The sequence below is a fragment of the Carcharhinus amblyrhynchos genome, chromosome 8 (assembly GCF_965287045.1).
Source record: "Carcharhinus amblyrhynchos chromosome 8, sCarAmb.v2.hapA, whole genome shotgun sequence".
Classification (NCBI taxonomy): Eukaryota; Metazoa; Chordata; class Chondrichthyes; order Carcharhiniformes; family Carcharhinidae; genus Carcharhinus; species Carcharhinus amblyrhynchos.
In genome coordinates, this window is record NC_137331.1 from 83,281,803 (window position 1) to 83,299,339 (window position 17,537).

Genomic DNA, 17,537 nt, shown 5'->3' on the forward strand with positions numbered 1-17,537 from the left:
AAAAAACCGCAGAGATCCCTGAGAAAACTTTCTCTAAGTAAAAGTTCTCAAAGTTTAAAAAAAGGTTCAAAGGAGGGCCTTCCATGTCCGTGCCAAAACTTCAAAAGAAAGGAAAAAACACATAGAGAGAACAGGCAGCTGCTGACAGTTCTAAAAAAAGTTGGTAGTCTTAAAGTGGAAATGCATTTAAAGGAATAATATCTTTAATGTGGCAATGCATTTAAAGTAGCAACCACAAGAAGAAACTTAGGACAATGGACAGGAAAATTTGTGAAGAACCCAGAAGGGCAACAACGCTCAAAACAAGGTCCAAAGCAACAAAGACCTCAGAGAAAGGGGCAGTGGAAGGAAGGCACTGAAAGATCCCAAAAGGAGGGCAATGATGAAAGAAAGGAGGGCAATGAAAAACAATAAATGACCAAATGAAGAGCAATGAGAGAATTGCAGAATGGAAACAAGACAACACTTCATCAGAGACAAACCTGACCAATAGCGAAGCCAAAAATATTTAGCTGAAGTTAAGACAAGTAGAAATGAAGATTCAATTTGTGAAATGTACATGTCCAGTAAGAACATGACGGATTCATCTTGGAAGAAATGCAGAAATTAAAGACTTCAAAAGAAATTGGAAGCTATTGAACAGGAAGAGGAATCAACAAAAAGAATTAAAGCTCTAGAGAAGACATTAAAACAAGATGAAATGGTTGACAGCAAGCTTGAAAAAAAGTTGCAAAAATTGACAAAATGAAGTTAAAAAGGAGAACTTAATGAGATAATGGAGAATAAGCTGAACTCTATGAAAAGCAACCAAAAAATAAGAATAAGTGCAGTGAAGAATTGAATCAGGAAAATAAGAGATTGAAGAAGAGAAACTTGACAATGAGAAACTAACTTAAGGGGCAAAAATATTGAAATTGACAGCATCAACAATTCAGACAAAGTGGAATGTCCCTTCAACTGGGACTTGTGGGTTTTAACAAAAAGATGTAGTTTGCATACATATATTCAAACTAGCACTTAACAGGTTTTATTGAAAGAGATGTTATCTGCACTGCACAGAATACAAAACTTAAAATAGCAGCCTGTGACAACACTCTAATAACATTACCATCAAATCATGTAACACTTTTAAATATGTAACAGAAATAAACTGAGATTACATGCCAGAACAAGATTTCTGAATTGGTCATGCAAATGGAAAAACAGCAAGTCTGTATGGAAGAATTCCATGCAAGACTATATTTGGAAATATACATAGTTAAAGCCTACCAATAAAAGTGTTTATCTTTAAAAACACAAGCCTCAAGATCTCATCAGCCATTGCCACTGTAACAATATATTTAAAAAACCCTTAAGTGCATTGTGTTATATGAAACTTCAGTAGCGGATGTTAGATCCATGGAATTGTTGTCTCGGTGATGGTACTCCTGTTGTACTCAGTAGATATGGAGAGATGGTTCGTTTGTAAGCATGTGGACCACTGGGGGAGTGGAAAGACTTTGCTGCAGTCGGTGCTGTCGTCAAGAAATGTCTTTGAACCTGTAAGCACCGAAGTGGCTAACTGACCCGTTACAGGCATAACTGATGTTTCTATGGAACGTCTCAGATTACAAAATTACATTGTTCTGCAAAGAAACAGAAATGCCCCTCAAAGATTCAGTTTATAATTGTCCAACTTTTTTGTTAGATTTGGGACTAGGTTTTGATACGGTTTTGAAGAGACGAGTAAAATGGGAGGGATGCGGTGATTAAGGACAACACATCAGGTTTAGAGGACCAATTGGGACTGAGAGTGAGTAATCACCCCTGGGGTGGAGTCCTCTCTTAGACAGAAGACATATAGTAGACATGTAGGGACTCAGGCACCTTGTGGGCTGCCAACTTCTGTACAATTTTTCCTTGTGTTAATAAATACCCTTTGTGTCCCTGATGAAGTCTGTATCATTACACCGATGAATGGTTTGAAATAGCTTAAAATCAGGCTGAGAGAGACCTTTAGAATTTTAATAGACTGAATTCTAAGTGTGCCAAAAATGCAGAGCAACCATCAATGAGTAGGGTACGAGCCCGATATGGCAGTAATTAAACTTTATTGTGCGCTGCTAAGTTCCCACATTATCACTGTAACCAGCCCTCAGCGCCAAGAAACAACAGCGCTGGGAATTAATGGAGAAAAGCTGACATAAATTTAAAAAGAAACTTGGATAGATCAGAGCTTTAAAATCAATCTCTCCAGAGCAGCATTTCTTTCTTTAAGGGAGAAGTGGAAAAGAAATTGAAAATAGACTATCATTTCAAAGGAGAAAAAAAAGTGGATCTGGGACACGTTCAGAGCGGATAGGAAATTATTCAGCAATTTAACGAAGTGGAGTGGAACACCATTGCATCACTCAAGAGATTGAAGTTTTCATCAAATTGCGAACTTCCTCCTTCCGCAACTTGCCTGCTGGCAGCAGTGGTGAGTGCAAGTTCTAGAGCTGCACACGCAGTGTGAAGAGTCAGCAAAACTGGAGCTGGGGCAGTCAGAGCTCCTCAGAGTGAAGTTAGTGCTGTGAAGATTGTCTTTGGATTTTTAGCCTAGTTGTCGGGGAACAAATATACAGCAAAGACCTGGCTGGCAACTTTTAACTTCCTCGCCCTTTTTCTCTCTCTCTCTCCCCGCTTGTCTGTGTCCATAATCTCTTTCCACACGGAAAGGAATTACCGCGGGAGTTTTGGTCACTTTTCAGGTAAGATACATGTTCAAACGGTACCGTCAAATCTTTAGTGTTTAGTCTTAAAAATATATATAATTTAACATTAAGATATACGTTGATTCATGTTGAAAGTTTGGAGGGCGTAGTCAGCTTGGCTGAGAGGAGAGATTACATTAGTTATGTGTATGTGTGTGTCGGGTGGGGAGTCAGCTGCCTCTGCGTCCAGTTGTGGCTCTCAGATTTACGGCTGGTCAGGATCCGTTTAGACTTTAAAAGAAAATATCGGATCGAATTGGCTGTGTGGCCTGTCTCTCTCCTGTGATTCAGCGCTCCTTTTAAATAGCTCCACTCTCAGGACAGACATCTACCCACCTATTAGAATCCAACTGGCCATAGAATCATACAACCCCTGCAGTGCAGGAGGAGGCCACTTGGCCCATCGAGTCTGCGCCAACGCAATTCCACCTAAGCCCTATCTTCGTATCCCCATGCACTTACCCTAGCTAGTCCTCTTGACACTAAGGGGAAATTTAGCACGGCCAATCCGCCTAACCCACACATTCTAATCATATGCGGGAAAATTGGGGGAGACACAGAAACTTTGCACTGAATAAGCCTCTAGGTGTCTCTTGTTCATTACCAGTGGGTGGAAAATTCCGTAAGGGGTTAAAGGACACAACTATCCACATCCCCAATTACTCATTGAGGTGGAGGGGGGGAGGGTGTTGTCAGAAAAATGAGGGAGGGGTTACTAATCTTGCTTGCCTACTACAGGTCAGTAGCCTTTAGGGACCTTTTTAAGGTGAGAGATCATTGACCTGAGGCATGGGGGCGATTCTCTGACATCACTGTCCCTGCCGCAGATTGCAACAATCCTGGAGAATAGCGTGTCAGCCTAAAGATCACTTTCACATCTGGCGCCAGTTGCTGCTTCTCCTGGATTGTGCTCAAAGTGCACGAGGCTGATTAGCATGTTTAAATCTGCATAGCCCATTGAAATCCCAGCACACGGAATTCTCTGGGTAACAACAGCAAGAATGAGTACTCGTCTCCACGAGCTTAGACCTGACGTGATGGCCATGTCAAGTGGCTCAGAGGCCATTGAAACCCCTGGGTGATTGGGGTAAGTACTGCACCCTGGCAGTGCCTACCAGACAGCAGGGCAGTGCTCACCAAGCATTGGTACCATTTCAGTGCTGCCAGTGTGCCAAGGGTAGTGCTGAGGGGGCAGGATCTGACTGGAGGGACAAAGGGGGCAATGCAGGAGGGGTTTGAGGAAGCCTATGCATGGGGATGGGGATCTGACACCGTTCCACACAAGGGTGGATCATGTAGGTGGTAATGATGAGAGGGGCATGTCGGGGGTCAGGCCGGGGACCCATAGGGAGTACCCCGACACCCCAATGCTAGTGACCTGTATCTGTGAGGGGGTGGAGGAACAAGCAGTAGCACAGTGGTTAGCACTGCTGCTTCACAGCTCCAGGGACCTGGGTTCGATTCCCAGCTTGGGTCACTGTCTGTGTGGAGTTTGCACATTCTCCTTGTGTCTGCATGGGTTTCTTCCAGGTGCTGCGGTTTCCTCCCACAGTCCAAAGATGTGCTGGTTAGGTTGATTGGCCATGCTAAAATTGACCCTTAGCGTCCTGAGATGTGTAGGTTAGAGGTATTAGCGGGTAAATATGTAGGGATGTTGGGGTAGGCCTGAGTGGGATTGTGGTCGGTGCAGACTTGATGGGCCAAATGGCCTCTTTTTGCACTGTACAGTTTCAATGATTCGATGAAGGCACCCAGCATTTCCCCCTTACCACCGTGTTCGCCCGCCCAGATTTGGTGCAAAACAGACATGCTCAACGAAGGTCTGTTTCGAGCGCTCCAGTTTCTGAAGACCTAAGTCCAGAGCTTGTAATGGCTCTTTGACTCAGATCGGTGGTGGGGGAGGAGGGTGGTGGGGGAGGAGGGGGGCGGGCCAGATCATTGGGGGGTGTCCCGAGGGTCCCGTGGTCCCAATATCCATAGGGGGAGGAAGGGGGTGGACTGTGAGATCGGGTGACCTTGCAAGATGGCACCAGAGTGCTCTGGAGTCGGTTTCACTGGGGTGTTCAGGCAGCTCCCCCTTCCCCATTCCAACTCTCCAAAAACGTGACTGTAACCCTCATACTTGCAATGTGGAGCACGCCTGAAAGTCTGATGCGGTTCGCTCCTGCTTTCTTGCCGTAATAACACTTATGGACCGATTTTTACTATTTTGATTCCAAGTGTTGAATCTGGACACAATTCAAATCCAACCTGGAAAACTGCTCTGAGACGCTCCCAAAATGCCTCCCTGCTCCCAACTTCTACCAGAGAATGATCAGGCCTCTGTCTTCCAGCCAAAGCCACCCCCACCCCCACTAGAGAGCAATCGGGCCTCCCTCATCCCCACCCACCAGCGAGCGATCGGGCCTCTCTCTCCCCCCACCAGAGAATGATCTGGCCCACCCCCCTCCTCCCCCACCACCGATCTGAGTCAAAGAGCCATTAGAAGGTCTGAACTTAGGTCTTCAGAAGCTGGAGCGCTCGAAACTGACCTTTGTCAAGCACGTATGTTTTGTGCCAAATCTAGACAGGCAAATGCAGTTGTAAAGGGGGAAATGCTGGTAAAGTTGGGTGGGCAGTTTATTAATTCGACTTAAATGGATGCAATTGCATTTAAATCGCTGTCGCACCCGTTTTGAGCGCAGTTCAGATTGTGGCCATTTTCAGGCCTTGGTAACGTGAGCATTTGCGCAGATGCAGGTGTGGATCGCGCTACCTGCCTCACACCCGACTTTACCAAGTGGGGCGCAACGCAATGGTAAAATCAGGCCCTTAGTCATTTTTTGGGAGAATTCCGCTGTAAAATTTGTTTCTCTCCGCAGATGCTGCCTGACCTGCTGAATTTTTCCAGCTTTTTCATCCAGCATCTGCAGTATTTTGCTTTGGTAATCTTTAAGGATTCAGTTCGAAACCCCTCCTGCCTTTAAGAGCACATTTTGTTTTCTCTACTTGTGGCCATGTGAAATATTTTTATGTTTGTGAGCTGTAATATAATGCACCATTAATTGACAAATTTAGTGTTCATGTATCCATGTTATTGGCATTTTTGTAGCTCATTTCTATTTGTACACAGTCTGTTTTGAGGTTGGCTTGAATTATAGTAGGATGCAGGAGTGATTGAAATCAGACCAGTTTGTGGAATGTTTTTAAAGCTGAAGTTTATTCATGTCACGAATGGAATTATAGTGCAATGTTGCTAGTGGAACTCTATTTTTAAATGCTTTTGAAACATTTTGTTATTTTTGTGATTTCTGCCTCTTCATCCCCATTTATTTTTCTAAAGTAATTGCATTGTTTTTGTACTTTGATCTGTCTTGTGAGATTTGCCTCATTCGTTACTTGATCTGCTGCTGAAACCTTCAGCCATGTCTTTGCTGCCTCTGGACGTGACAATCCCATTATTATTGAAGTTATCAAAAACTCTTATTGCTCATGTTCTAATTCACATCCATCTCCTCTGTACTTAGTGACCTACATTGGATCCTGGTTAAAAATGTCGGGATTTTAATAAAAATTCTCGTCTTTGTCTTTGTTGCCTTGCCACACCTTCTCTCTACCATTTTCAGCAGGACAAGCAGTTCAGAAATCTCTGCTTGTCCAATTCTGGCCCTCGTGCACTGCAGAACTCACCAAAACTCCCTAGACAATACCTTCCAAACCCACAGTCACTACCATTGAGAAGGACAAGGGCAGTAGATACATTGGAACATCACCATCTCACAGTTCCCTTCCGAGCCACTCACCATTCTGACCTGGAAATATATCGCCGTTCCTTCACTGTCACTGAGTCAACATCCTGGACTCCCTAACAACACTTGTGGGTGTACCTACATCACATGGATTGCAGCGGATCAAGGAGGCAGCCTACCACCACATCCTTGAGGGCTAAGTTTTGGCAATAATTGTTGGCCTAACCAGTGAAACCCACATTCCTTGAATTAATAAAAATAAAAACCATCCCCAAATTTAATCACACCACCATTGGTGGTTGTGGCTTTAACTGATAAGGCCGTAAACTCTGGAATTCCCTCCTTAAACTTCTTTGCCTCTGTTCCTTTAAGATACTCCTTATCTCTTTGACCTAGCTGTGAGTCATCTGCCTTAATTTTGCTCATGGGATGTTGGTGTTTCTGGCTAGGTCAACATGTATTCCCTGAGGAACTCCCATAGTGATGTCTTGGAGCTGATCTGATTGACCTCCGACCACTAAACCGTCTCCCTTTGTGCCAAGAATAGCTCCAACCAGTGGAGGGTTTTCCCACAATTCCTATTTGACTTCTGATAAACCGTGAAGCTGTGTTGCTCAGATCCCAGTGCAGTGAGATTGATTAATTTATTACAGACAGCTTGCTTGTTTATCAAGCTAGACTCAACGATCCCAGGCAGACATGGGGAGAATGTGCAGACTTCACACAGACAATGCCCCAAGGCCGAAATTGAACTCAGGTCCCTGGCGCGTGAGGCAGCAGTGCTAACCACTGTGTCATGTTGTTAAACAAACTTGGCAAGCTATTGCAGTGGATCTTGTAAATGATAAACATTGCTGTCATTTTTCAGTAGTGGTGGAGGGAGGTAGTATTTAGGGTTCCTATCAAATCGCTGCTTTGAGGTTGAGTTTCTTGAGTGTGGTTGGAATTGTAGTAATCCAGTCATAGTCCATTACACTCCTGACTTGTGCCATGTAGATGATAGACCATGGGAAGTCAGGAGGTGAGTTACTCACCATAGAGCTAGTCAGAAGCAGGGCACTCTTGTAACTGCAGTATTTTTGTGGCTGGTACAGTTGGGTTTCTGATCAGTGATGATCCTCCAGGATGTTAATCATGGGAATTAAGGGATGGTAATATTGTTGAATATCGAGCGAAGATGATTAGACATGCTGTGGTTGGAAATAATAATTGCCTGTCAGTCGAGTAACTTGTTGCTTATCAATCCAGGCCTTAATGGCACCCAGGTCTTGCTACTTCAGGGGATAGATTGTTACATTATCTGAGGTGTTGTGAATGGAATTGAAAGTTGTGCAGTCATTGTTGATATCCGCACCTCTGTCCTTATGATGGATGGACGGTCATTGATGTCGTAACCAAAGAATTTTAGGATGGGATATCAGTTTAGCTGAACCCCTGCAGAGATGTCCTGAATTGGAGATGACAACCATTCCTCTTTGTGTAAGGTTGGACTCCAACCAGTGGAGAGTTTCTCCCAATTTCCATTGACTTTAATTTTGCTGTTAGGGCTCCTTGATGTCCCATACTATCAATTGCTGCCTTGATGTCAAGGGCAGTTACTTTCATCTTGCCTCTGGAATTCAACGACTGTTTTGTCATTTAATAAAAATATGTTATACTTTAATTCCTCTTCTTCCAGAAAAAAGTGTCATGTATTGCTTCCAGTTCTTCTGGCATGTTGTTTTTAAACTATGGAAATGGCACCGGTGGCGTAGAGCGAGCGGGTATTCGGGGCTTTTATTTATCAGATTTTCAGGCCAATCATAGAACAGAATTCCTACAGTGCAGAAGGAGGCCTTTTGGCCCATTAAGCCTGCACCGACAACAATCCCACCCAAGCCCTATCACATTTACCCTGCTAATCTCCCTGGCACTAAGGAGCAATTTATCATGGCCAGTGAACTTAACTTGTACATCTTTGGACCACGGAGGAAACTGGAGAACCTGGAGGAAACTCCCGCAGGCATGGGGAGAATGTGCAAACTCCACACTGTCAGTCAAGGCCAGAATTGAACCCAGGTTCCTGGCACTGTGAAGCAGCAGTGCTAGCTATTGTGGTAGCTATTATAGACTGGAGCTAGGGAGATAGTTTAAAAAGTAGGATTTCAAAGTTAGTAATCTCTGGATTACTCCTAATGCCAGGTGCTAATGAGAATAGTAATAGGAAGGTGGGGAGGATCAATGTGTGGTTTGAAGCATGGTGCAGGACAGAGGGCTTCAGCTTCTTGAGGCATTGGGACTGAGTCTGCACAGAAGGCATTCAAAACGGACAGGTTGCATCTCAACAGGTCTGGGACCAATGTCCTTGCGGGAAAGTTCACAAGTGTAGTTGGGGAAGGGTGGCACCAGGGTGTAGAAGTGAAAAGGAGAAATGAGGTGCATGAGAATAGAATAGCTCCATATTAAGTAAGAGTTGGCTAAAAAAGACAATGGGAATGCAAAAGCAGGATTACAGCACATGTAGGCAAATGCACAAAGTGTGATGAGGAAGTTGGATGTCTGTGACCCCATTGAAGTTTAGAACATCTAAACTAGATGAGGCCTACTAGATTTCTAGACAAGAGATCTAGCCAGCAGAAAATGGAACCAAAGACAGAGAGCAACAGAACAATATTGGATCTTTAGGGAAGAGATGCATCAGGTACAGGGGAGGTACGTTCCAATGAGGATACAAGAACCTAAGAACAGGGCTCCTTGGATGGTAAGTGAAATAGTGATTATGACGAAACAAAAAAAAGGGTGCCTGATGCATATATAGTGAATTTGTGATGTAAGAACCAGGTCAAATACAAAAAGATTGAGAAAGGAGGTAAAAAGGAAAATAAGACTGCTAAAGGGAGAATATAACAGTCAACTTGAAATGGAATCCAAAAATCATCATCTGTGTGTAAATAATAGGTGGGTAATAAGAGGTGGGTTGAGAGTCTTCTAGTGGGGAAAGAAAGGATGATATGCGCTTAAATGCCCAGAGCAAGATTAGAATAATTGAATAATTATGGTGCACTTTTATTGGTTTTACTAAGGAAGAGGAATTTAACAAATATTAGGAGGAGATGGAGATTGTATGAAAACTGAGAGAAAGGAGGTACTGGAAAAGCTAGCTACGATTAGAGTAGATGAATAATCTATTCTAGATCGCTTGCATCCCAGGTTGCAAAGAAATGAGGACAGTAGAAGGCTTGTCATAATCTTTCAATCCCCCTGAGATATGGGGGACTTGTCACAGCATTGGAGAGTGGCAAATGTGACATAATTATTCAAGAAAGGGTACAAAGACAGACCTGGAAACTACAGCTCAGTTAATTTCACATCAATTGTGGGGAAGGTTTGAAAAACAATTTTTTCACCAATGATTAACAGCTGCATGGAGAAGTTTGAGTCAGCACAGATTTGTAGAAGGAAGATTGTGTTTGATGTGAAGTAGTAGAGAAGGTTGATGAAGGGAATGTGGCAGAGGTTGCCCATATGGACTTTAAGGAAGTGTTTGACAAGGTACTGCATAGAAAGCTCATTAACAAAATTCATCTCGTGCAATAGTCGGTCAGTATCCAACTGGTTACAAAATTAGCTTAAGGACAGAACAGTGAGTTGTGGTAGGTGGTTATTTTTCAATCTGGAGCATGGTAGACATTGATATTTCCCAAAGGCCAGTGCTAGGAATACTACCTTTTTTGTTATATGTAAATTATTTGAATCTTGAAATATAGAGTAGAATTTCTGAATTTGCCAATGATAGCAAACTTGGAGGAGTAGTAACAGTGAGGATGACAGAATCGCCTGAAACAGGACATAGATTACCTTGTAGAATTGGCAGACAAGTTGCAGACGGAATTTAATAAGAGAAGGGCTTTTTGCAGAAGAAATAGAGAGAGGCAATATAGAAATATCTCGTATATTAGATATCATTCCAAGGGATATAGGAATTGATAGAGGTATATAACATTTTGACCAGCTTAAGTAAGGTAGACCAGGAGAAATCCTTCCTGTTATCTGATGGCATAAGGATTGGGAAACAGATTTACGGTGTTGGGCAAGTGATGAGGGGTATTTTTGGGGAGTGTTTTTTTTCACACACCGAGTGGTAATGATCTGGAAGTCACTGCACATGATAGTGGTTATAATGGAAACAGTGAATGATTTTGAGGAAATTGGATGGGCACTTGAAGGAAATAACATTGTTGGCCTGTGGAAAAGTAGCACTGACAGCTTTGTTTCACATACTTTATAGCAATGCTTTTCTTTTGTCTGCTGTAGTTGAATGTATTTTTGATCTTTTTTTCCCATGCTTTTGGAGATGGTGGTGTAGAAAGAAACTTGCTGTTTCATATATTAGTCTCAAGTTGCATGTTGCCTGTTGCGGGCTTTGATGCCAACCTTTTAATTGATCACAACTTTATCCTTCGAGTAACCAGACAAGTAACAGCTTTTCTTCTTAAACAGGTGTTTTAATACAAGCTATAGCAGGGATGCTGGAATGTTACAGTTCACATCCCTGTAGTTAGCCAGAGTGGCGTATTCCAAAATAGAAAGGCAGTTAAAGTTTTCAAAATGGATTACAAGTAATTAGCATAACCCAATCGCAATCACTTTACACGTCCTTCATTATAATATCCATTCAACATGAAAAATTCATAGCACAGCTCATTTCTGTGTCTTTAGATCACTCCCATTTTTCAGTTACAGATGTCTGATTTATGTACTTTGCTAAACTCCTGACCTTGGTGTCTTCCTGTGAAGGCTGTTATAAGAAGACCTTGTTTTTTAGTCTGAGATTTTTAAACTTGTGTGACTTTCAGTCCCTCCTTTGGCCATTGAGTGACCACTCAAAAAGGCCAGTAAAGTGTTGACAGTACATTTGTGGAAACTTCCCACAGTCAATCAGTCTGTCACTTGCAGACAAAAAATGTGATTACTTTCACAAGGTCAATGCTCGGTATGATCTCTGTTTTCGGGGTGATTATGCATCACTGTGTGGGGCTCGCCCTGCACTGTTCTAAATGCCTCCTTCAATGATAAGATATCAACAATTATCTTGCTGGTTTCCCTCGAAGTTCGAGGCTCTGACGGGCACACACTATGTAATGCTCTGATTCTAAACAGCATTTTGTTGTGCTCACATAGGCCAGGCCTTCCTTATGGGTCATGTATCCTTTTAGATTTGGCTCGATGAATCCAGCCTCTAGGTTTGATTCTAATCTGTAGCCATACTTAAAGATGTCAATGGTACTACCATTATGAATATAACCCTCTTCACTGGACCTCCCCTTGGTCAGGTGACTACTAATTCATGTTTGTCCTATGAAAGTTGAGGAGGTTTATTTTTGTACAGGCTGACAAATACATGTCAGGGGGGAGGGGGAATGATTCCAAATCTCAAATCTTCAATGACAGACCTAACCTACCTATCAGATCGCTGGTGAGATTATTACATGCCCACCCTTTTCTTAAGCCTCAGCGCTCTTAATTATCCCTTCAATATGTGATAAATGTTTTTGGAAGTCCTTCACCCTAAAGGTCTATTAAGGTATACTCAGTTCCATAGGTTCCATACTGTAGTTCCTCGTGGCAACCCAGGTTAAATAGCTATTAAGTTCAGATAATTATACTGAATTAACTACTGAGTTTACACTCCAAACAATCCCCCAATACCTCCCAGTATGCTCCTTTATCTCATATTCATGGTTCAGGGTCAAATTCTGTAAGTATAATCATCAACGATTCCTTGCAGTTGCACTTCTGCCCATTTAATGGTTTTAGGATGATCGTGGCATGCTGAAATATAATATTGCTAATAACCCAAAACATTGTAGGTTACCCCTAGAGATACCATTGTCACACCAAGTAAAGTTTAGCTTTCCCAATCCTTACTGACCCATCCAAGGGGCTCTATCATGTTTGGACATTGGATCGGTTTTTGAGATCCACAGGTATTAAGCTGGCAACAACTAATATCTCTACAATTGAGTCTTGTCTACTACATGTTTACATAGTTCTTGACAATACTGGCCCTCAAATCCAGGTTCTGTGACATTGAATAAATATTTCCACAAATCCAGTATTTTAATTGTATGTCCGTTAAGTATCCAAATTGCCCTCTGAGAGTCTTTTTCATTTCCAACTATCCACAGTCTGGACCAGTGATTCAGATTGGTACGTCTAACCTTTCTCGGGGCACAAGAACCTTGAATTTGGGTTTCTTTATCCACTCTCCTGCCCCTTCAGTGGGTAGCTGATGTATATGATCCCATGACAGTTATCAGAGTAAATAGGAACCTGTGAAAACATTAATGTTGGTCCCCAGCAGTTGAGTCGTTGTCAGGTTTGTTAGAATCCGCATTCATTTTTAATGGAATATAATGCGTCCAACCACTTCCTGTCCTTGTATTTACACAGTAAAAAGTCTGACATACCCACATCATGACTTGTATTTACAAGCATGCATGTATTACCTGTCATACGTACCTTGTATGGTTCATGCCATCGCAGTTGGACATCACTGCGCTCCGGTCCCAGATTTACCATCACCCTGTGGCCCATTTGATGGTACTCTTGATTTTTCAATTTGCTGACCCCTCTCCAGATCCTGCGGTGCCTATCAGTCTCTAACTTTTTTAACCAAATTGTTTACTCAATTTTCTAACGTACCCTCGGATCCTGCCTCCATGTGTCAATGCATTGGTTCCCCCCTCTGTTTAAGTGAGTAATCCCTAGTGTAGAATGCTTCTACCCACCTAGTAAATTGATGCATAATTACTCGGCAATATTGCTTTTCTTTCTCGAGGGGGTAATGGATTTATAAAATCAATCTGTATCTGTTCCTAATGGCCTTGGAAGAGGCTGGTGATGTAGTTTTATTTTTATTGCTTTTCCAGAGTTCTGCTGGGGCACATGAAGTGCACTACTGGCAAAATTGTGTAGTTTTTCTTCCCATTCCCTTTCACCACCAGCACCGGCCCTTTATGTCTAACATATTGTTCTGTCTGGTGTGCTGTTGTCTGTGGTGAATCTCCAGTAAGAATCTTCTGATGCTTCTTGGGGTGACCATCTTCCCTTTGGCCTCATGTCATGCTGTGTTGGTCATGGAGTGTGCATGTCTGAGACCTGTTCTTAAATGTATAATTGCAAGTGCCTCCAAACCTTTGGGTCTATTTTGGACCTGTTTCTTGCATATCTGTTCCTTCATATGTAACTCATGCATACTTGTACAGTATCTCAATTTCATGCCAACATCTTCTTGACTCTCAGGTGATCTTAGCAAAAGATTTTGAAGTCTTTGCCCATCTCTCCATGTATGGTCCAGATGCCTCGGGTGGCAGTCACAGTATCAAATTCTGCTCTCTTAAAAACATAGACAAGGACACAAATATCACCAAGAGAAAGCTATCCACTTATTAGCCTATCTATACTTTCCTTTCACTAGAATAGACATCAGTACCAAGTCGAAGTATTCCAGTGAATTGAATTGCACTCAATATCCCAATTCCCATTTATTGTTTAATTTCTGGTGTCTATCTTCTCAATGACTTAATTCTATTCAGTTTGCTTCATAATATATTTAAAACAGAAATCAAACTTTTCTTTTTGATTCTGGGCAGTAACCTATTTTGATTGCTCGTTCTTTGTCTTGAATAGCATCATTTTAAAGGCAGCTTGCTAACAGTACATTTTTCCTATGTCAGAATTGTCCCAAATTTAAACAATAGTGTTGTGGCCTTTCAAATATCTATTAGTGTCCATCTTGTCTCTTTCTAAAATAAACTTTGTTCCTACATCCATAGCTAACCACCTAAACTGTATTCTTTTCTTCAAATCCCTTTAAATTTTTTTATCACCGTTGTCATTCTCATTAACCATCAAATAAATACCATCTTTAGTTTTGTCCTATCCTGTTCAACTATTCTGTTCTTAAGAACACAAGAAATAGGAGCAGGAGTAGGCCATTTAGCCCCTCGAGCCTGCCCCGCCATTCAGTAAGATCATGGCTGATCTGAAGTGGATCAGTTCCACTTAACTGCCTGCTTCCCTTAACCCTTAATTCCCTTATCGATTAGAAATCTATCTACCCGTGACTTAAACATTTTCAACGAGGTAGCCTCCACCACTTCAATGGGCAGAGAATTCCAGAGATCCACCACCCTCTGAGAGAAGTAGTTCCTCCTCATCTCTGTTTTAAACTGTCCCCTCCTTATTTTGAGGCTGAGCCCTCTAGTTCTGGTTTCCTTTCTCAGTGGAAATAATCTCTCTACCTCTACCCTATCTAGCCCCTTCATTATCTTGTAAGTCTCTATAAGATCCCCCTCAGCCTTCTAAACTCCAACGAGTACAGGCCTAATCTATTCAATCTCTCTTCATAAGCCAACCCCCTCATCTCCGGAATCAGCCTGGTGAACCTTCTCTGTACTCCCTCCAAGGCCAATATATCTTTTCGCAAATAAGGGGACCAAAACTGCTCGCAGTACTCCAGTTGTGGCCTCATCTGTGCCTTGTACAGTTGCAGCAAGACTTCCCTGCTTTTATATTCTATCCCCCTCACTATAAAGGCCAACATTCCATTCGCCTTCTTGATCACCTGCTGCACCTGCAGACTGAATTTTTGCGATTTGTGCACAAAGACCCCCAGGTCCCTCTGCACAGTAGCATGCTGCAACTTTTCATCATTTAAATAATATTCCATCTTACTATTATTTCTTCCAAAGTGGATAACCTCACATTTGCTAACGTTATACTCAGTCTGCCAGGTCCTTGCCCACTCACTCAGCCTATCCAGATCTCTCTGCAGACTTTCCAAGCCCTCCACGCAATTTGCTTTTCTACTCATCTTCGTGTCATCAGCAAATTTTGTTACCCTACACTCAGCCCCCTCCTCCTGATCGTCTATGTATATGGTAAACAGTTGAGGCCTCAGCACTGATCCCTGCGGCACGCCACTAGTCACCAACTGCCAACCAGAAAAGCACCCATTTATTCCAACTCTCTGCTTCCTGTTAGATAGCCAATCCTCAATCCACGCTAACACTTGGTTCTCCATTCACTCTACTACAACTCTTATGACAAACAGGGTCTCATCAGTTATCCTATAACGACTCTTCTATTACCCTATTGACTTCCTCATATCTCATCTGCACAACACATACCTGTCCCTTTCCTTCAATGTTTGTCTGTCCCACTGGGTCATTTCCATTGTCCCTAATTGTAGTAATCTGCCCAGTTGCCAGCAGGAAGTGGCTTTCCCATTGAGCCTGCCTCAGTCCGAATGGTTTTCAGCCTCCCCATTATTCAACTATCGCCCATCCTTCAGAATTTGCACCAGATTGTGCTTTGTGAACAGTTACTTCCCCAACATTGTAATTGGCCCATGCTGAACAATCCATAGCTTGAATACAAATAAATGCTCAAATATCTTAAAACTACTGCAAGTCTTGTTCCATTTGCAGTTAGCTGCCACAAAAAAACCAAATCCATCCTGCTTGGAGCAGAATGGATTAACGCATCTGAACATACCTGACAATTCAGAACCTTAAAATCTTGTAATTCCCAATTCCTGGAAAACTAAACATATCTTTAGCTGTCTCTGGTTTCAAAAGTGGTGGAGTAAAAGTTCTCAAAACGACATCATTATGTCATCACTTCAAAATCTAGCGAGCATTCAGGACCGAGGACTAATTCCTTTCTCAGAATCCAATTCTAGAATTATCTTTTCATTGCCAATTGTATCAGTAATGTATCTTTCATCCTGACAAGAAGTTTTGATCCAACATAGGTTTTTCATAATCACTTCAAATATCCCAAATTTTAATTAACCCTATCAAATTAAAACAATCTCATTTTTGCACTTATTCCATATCCTCCCTGTCTGTGCTTAAAATTTGCACATTTAATTGCCTTCCATAAATCTGCCATTATAAACTAACACAGGCACAAGGTTCAGAGCAATTTAAAATCATGTCAACTGTTTGCTGGAGTAGTTACCTTTCCTACAGGCCCCAAACAGAACTTAGCACACAATGTAGAGATAGTCGCAGCTCTTAAATTTTAAATAAGTGACTTTTCACTTCCGCCTTCTTAAAGTGACAGAGCAACACAAGTTACGTTTAAGTTAATCTCTAGTGCCTAATTTACCTCTATATCTTTAATTCAAACCTACAACACAAAGTTTTAAATTTTTCAGACAGATTTTAATTGGTTACGTTTTAATTTTTACTGATCTTATAACTGCAGTGCTGCTAAGTCAAAATGTAATAAATAAAAAAAAAAATCTCAGTACAGCTCATATCTGTATCTGGAGTAATTCTGTGGATGCTGTACCAGCTGAAATTTTCAAGAAGATATCTGGTAGTTTTTCATTAGCTATGGGTATCATGAGAAATGGAGCAAGGGAAGTTTAGGTACTGATCAAATATGATATAATTTAGATGATAGCCCCTTGCGTCTGCACTGTTGCCCGCTGCAATTCCTATTAAGTAGATTGAGCGTGGCCGTCATCCTGATTAACAGAAGAGGGAAGGCAGAGTAATTCCTGACACTTGAACATGAAAGTCAAATGAATGATGTTTCAGCAAAGAGAAAATTAGACTTAACTGATGGACACTGACAATAAGTTACTGGATCTTATGTTAATAGGTCATAAACGTATTTAGTGTAGTGAGGGACAAGTATTCTCACCCAGACAAGTTCAAAGTAAATTGATTCAAGGAAGCTAAGGGGAGCAGTAATGGCATCAGAACAAAGTCTAAGACTATGTGCCTCCTTTTGATCAAAAGCTGAAAATAAAAATTGAGGTAATTTTGGCAGGATCGGCAGAGAGAAAGGTAAAACTTGGATTTCAGTGAGAATAACATGCAGAACAAAGGACATAAAGTATACTGTATGGTTGTACAGAGAGCGGTAAGAAGTCTCTCAACACCGGGCTAAAGTCCAACAGATTTATTTGGTAGTAAACGCCACTAGCTTTCAGAACGCTGTTCCTTTGTCAGGTGAGTGGGGAGCTCTGATCACAAACAGGGCTATAACAGCACACACAGTTTATAGAATACTGATT

General features: G+C 41.9%; 1 protein-coding gene across 1 annotated transcript in view; it reads left to right on the forward strand.

Moving 5' to 3' along the window:
• Window positions 1-2,444: 2,444 nt before the first annotated feature.
• Window positions 2,445-17,537, forward strand: part of LOC145346725 (copine-3-like) — an 84,861-nt gene continuing 69,768 nt past the window's right edge. Inside the window, exon 1 of the mRNA XM_080194370.1 lies at window positions 2,445-2,729. The gene's annotated coding sequence lies outside the window, so the exon portion shown is untranslated. The remainder of the gene's footprint in view (window positions 2,730-17,537) is intronic.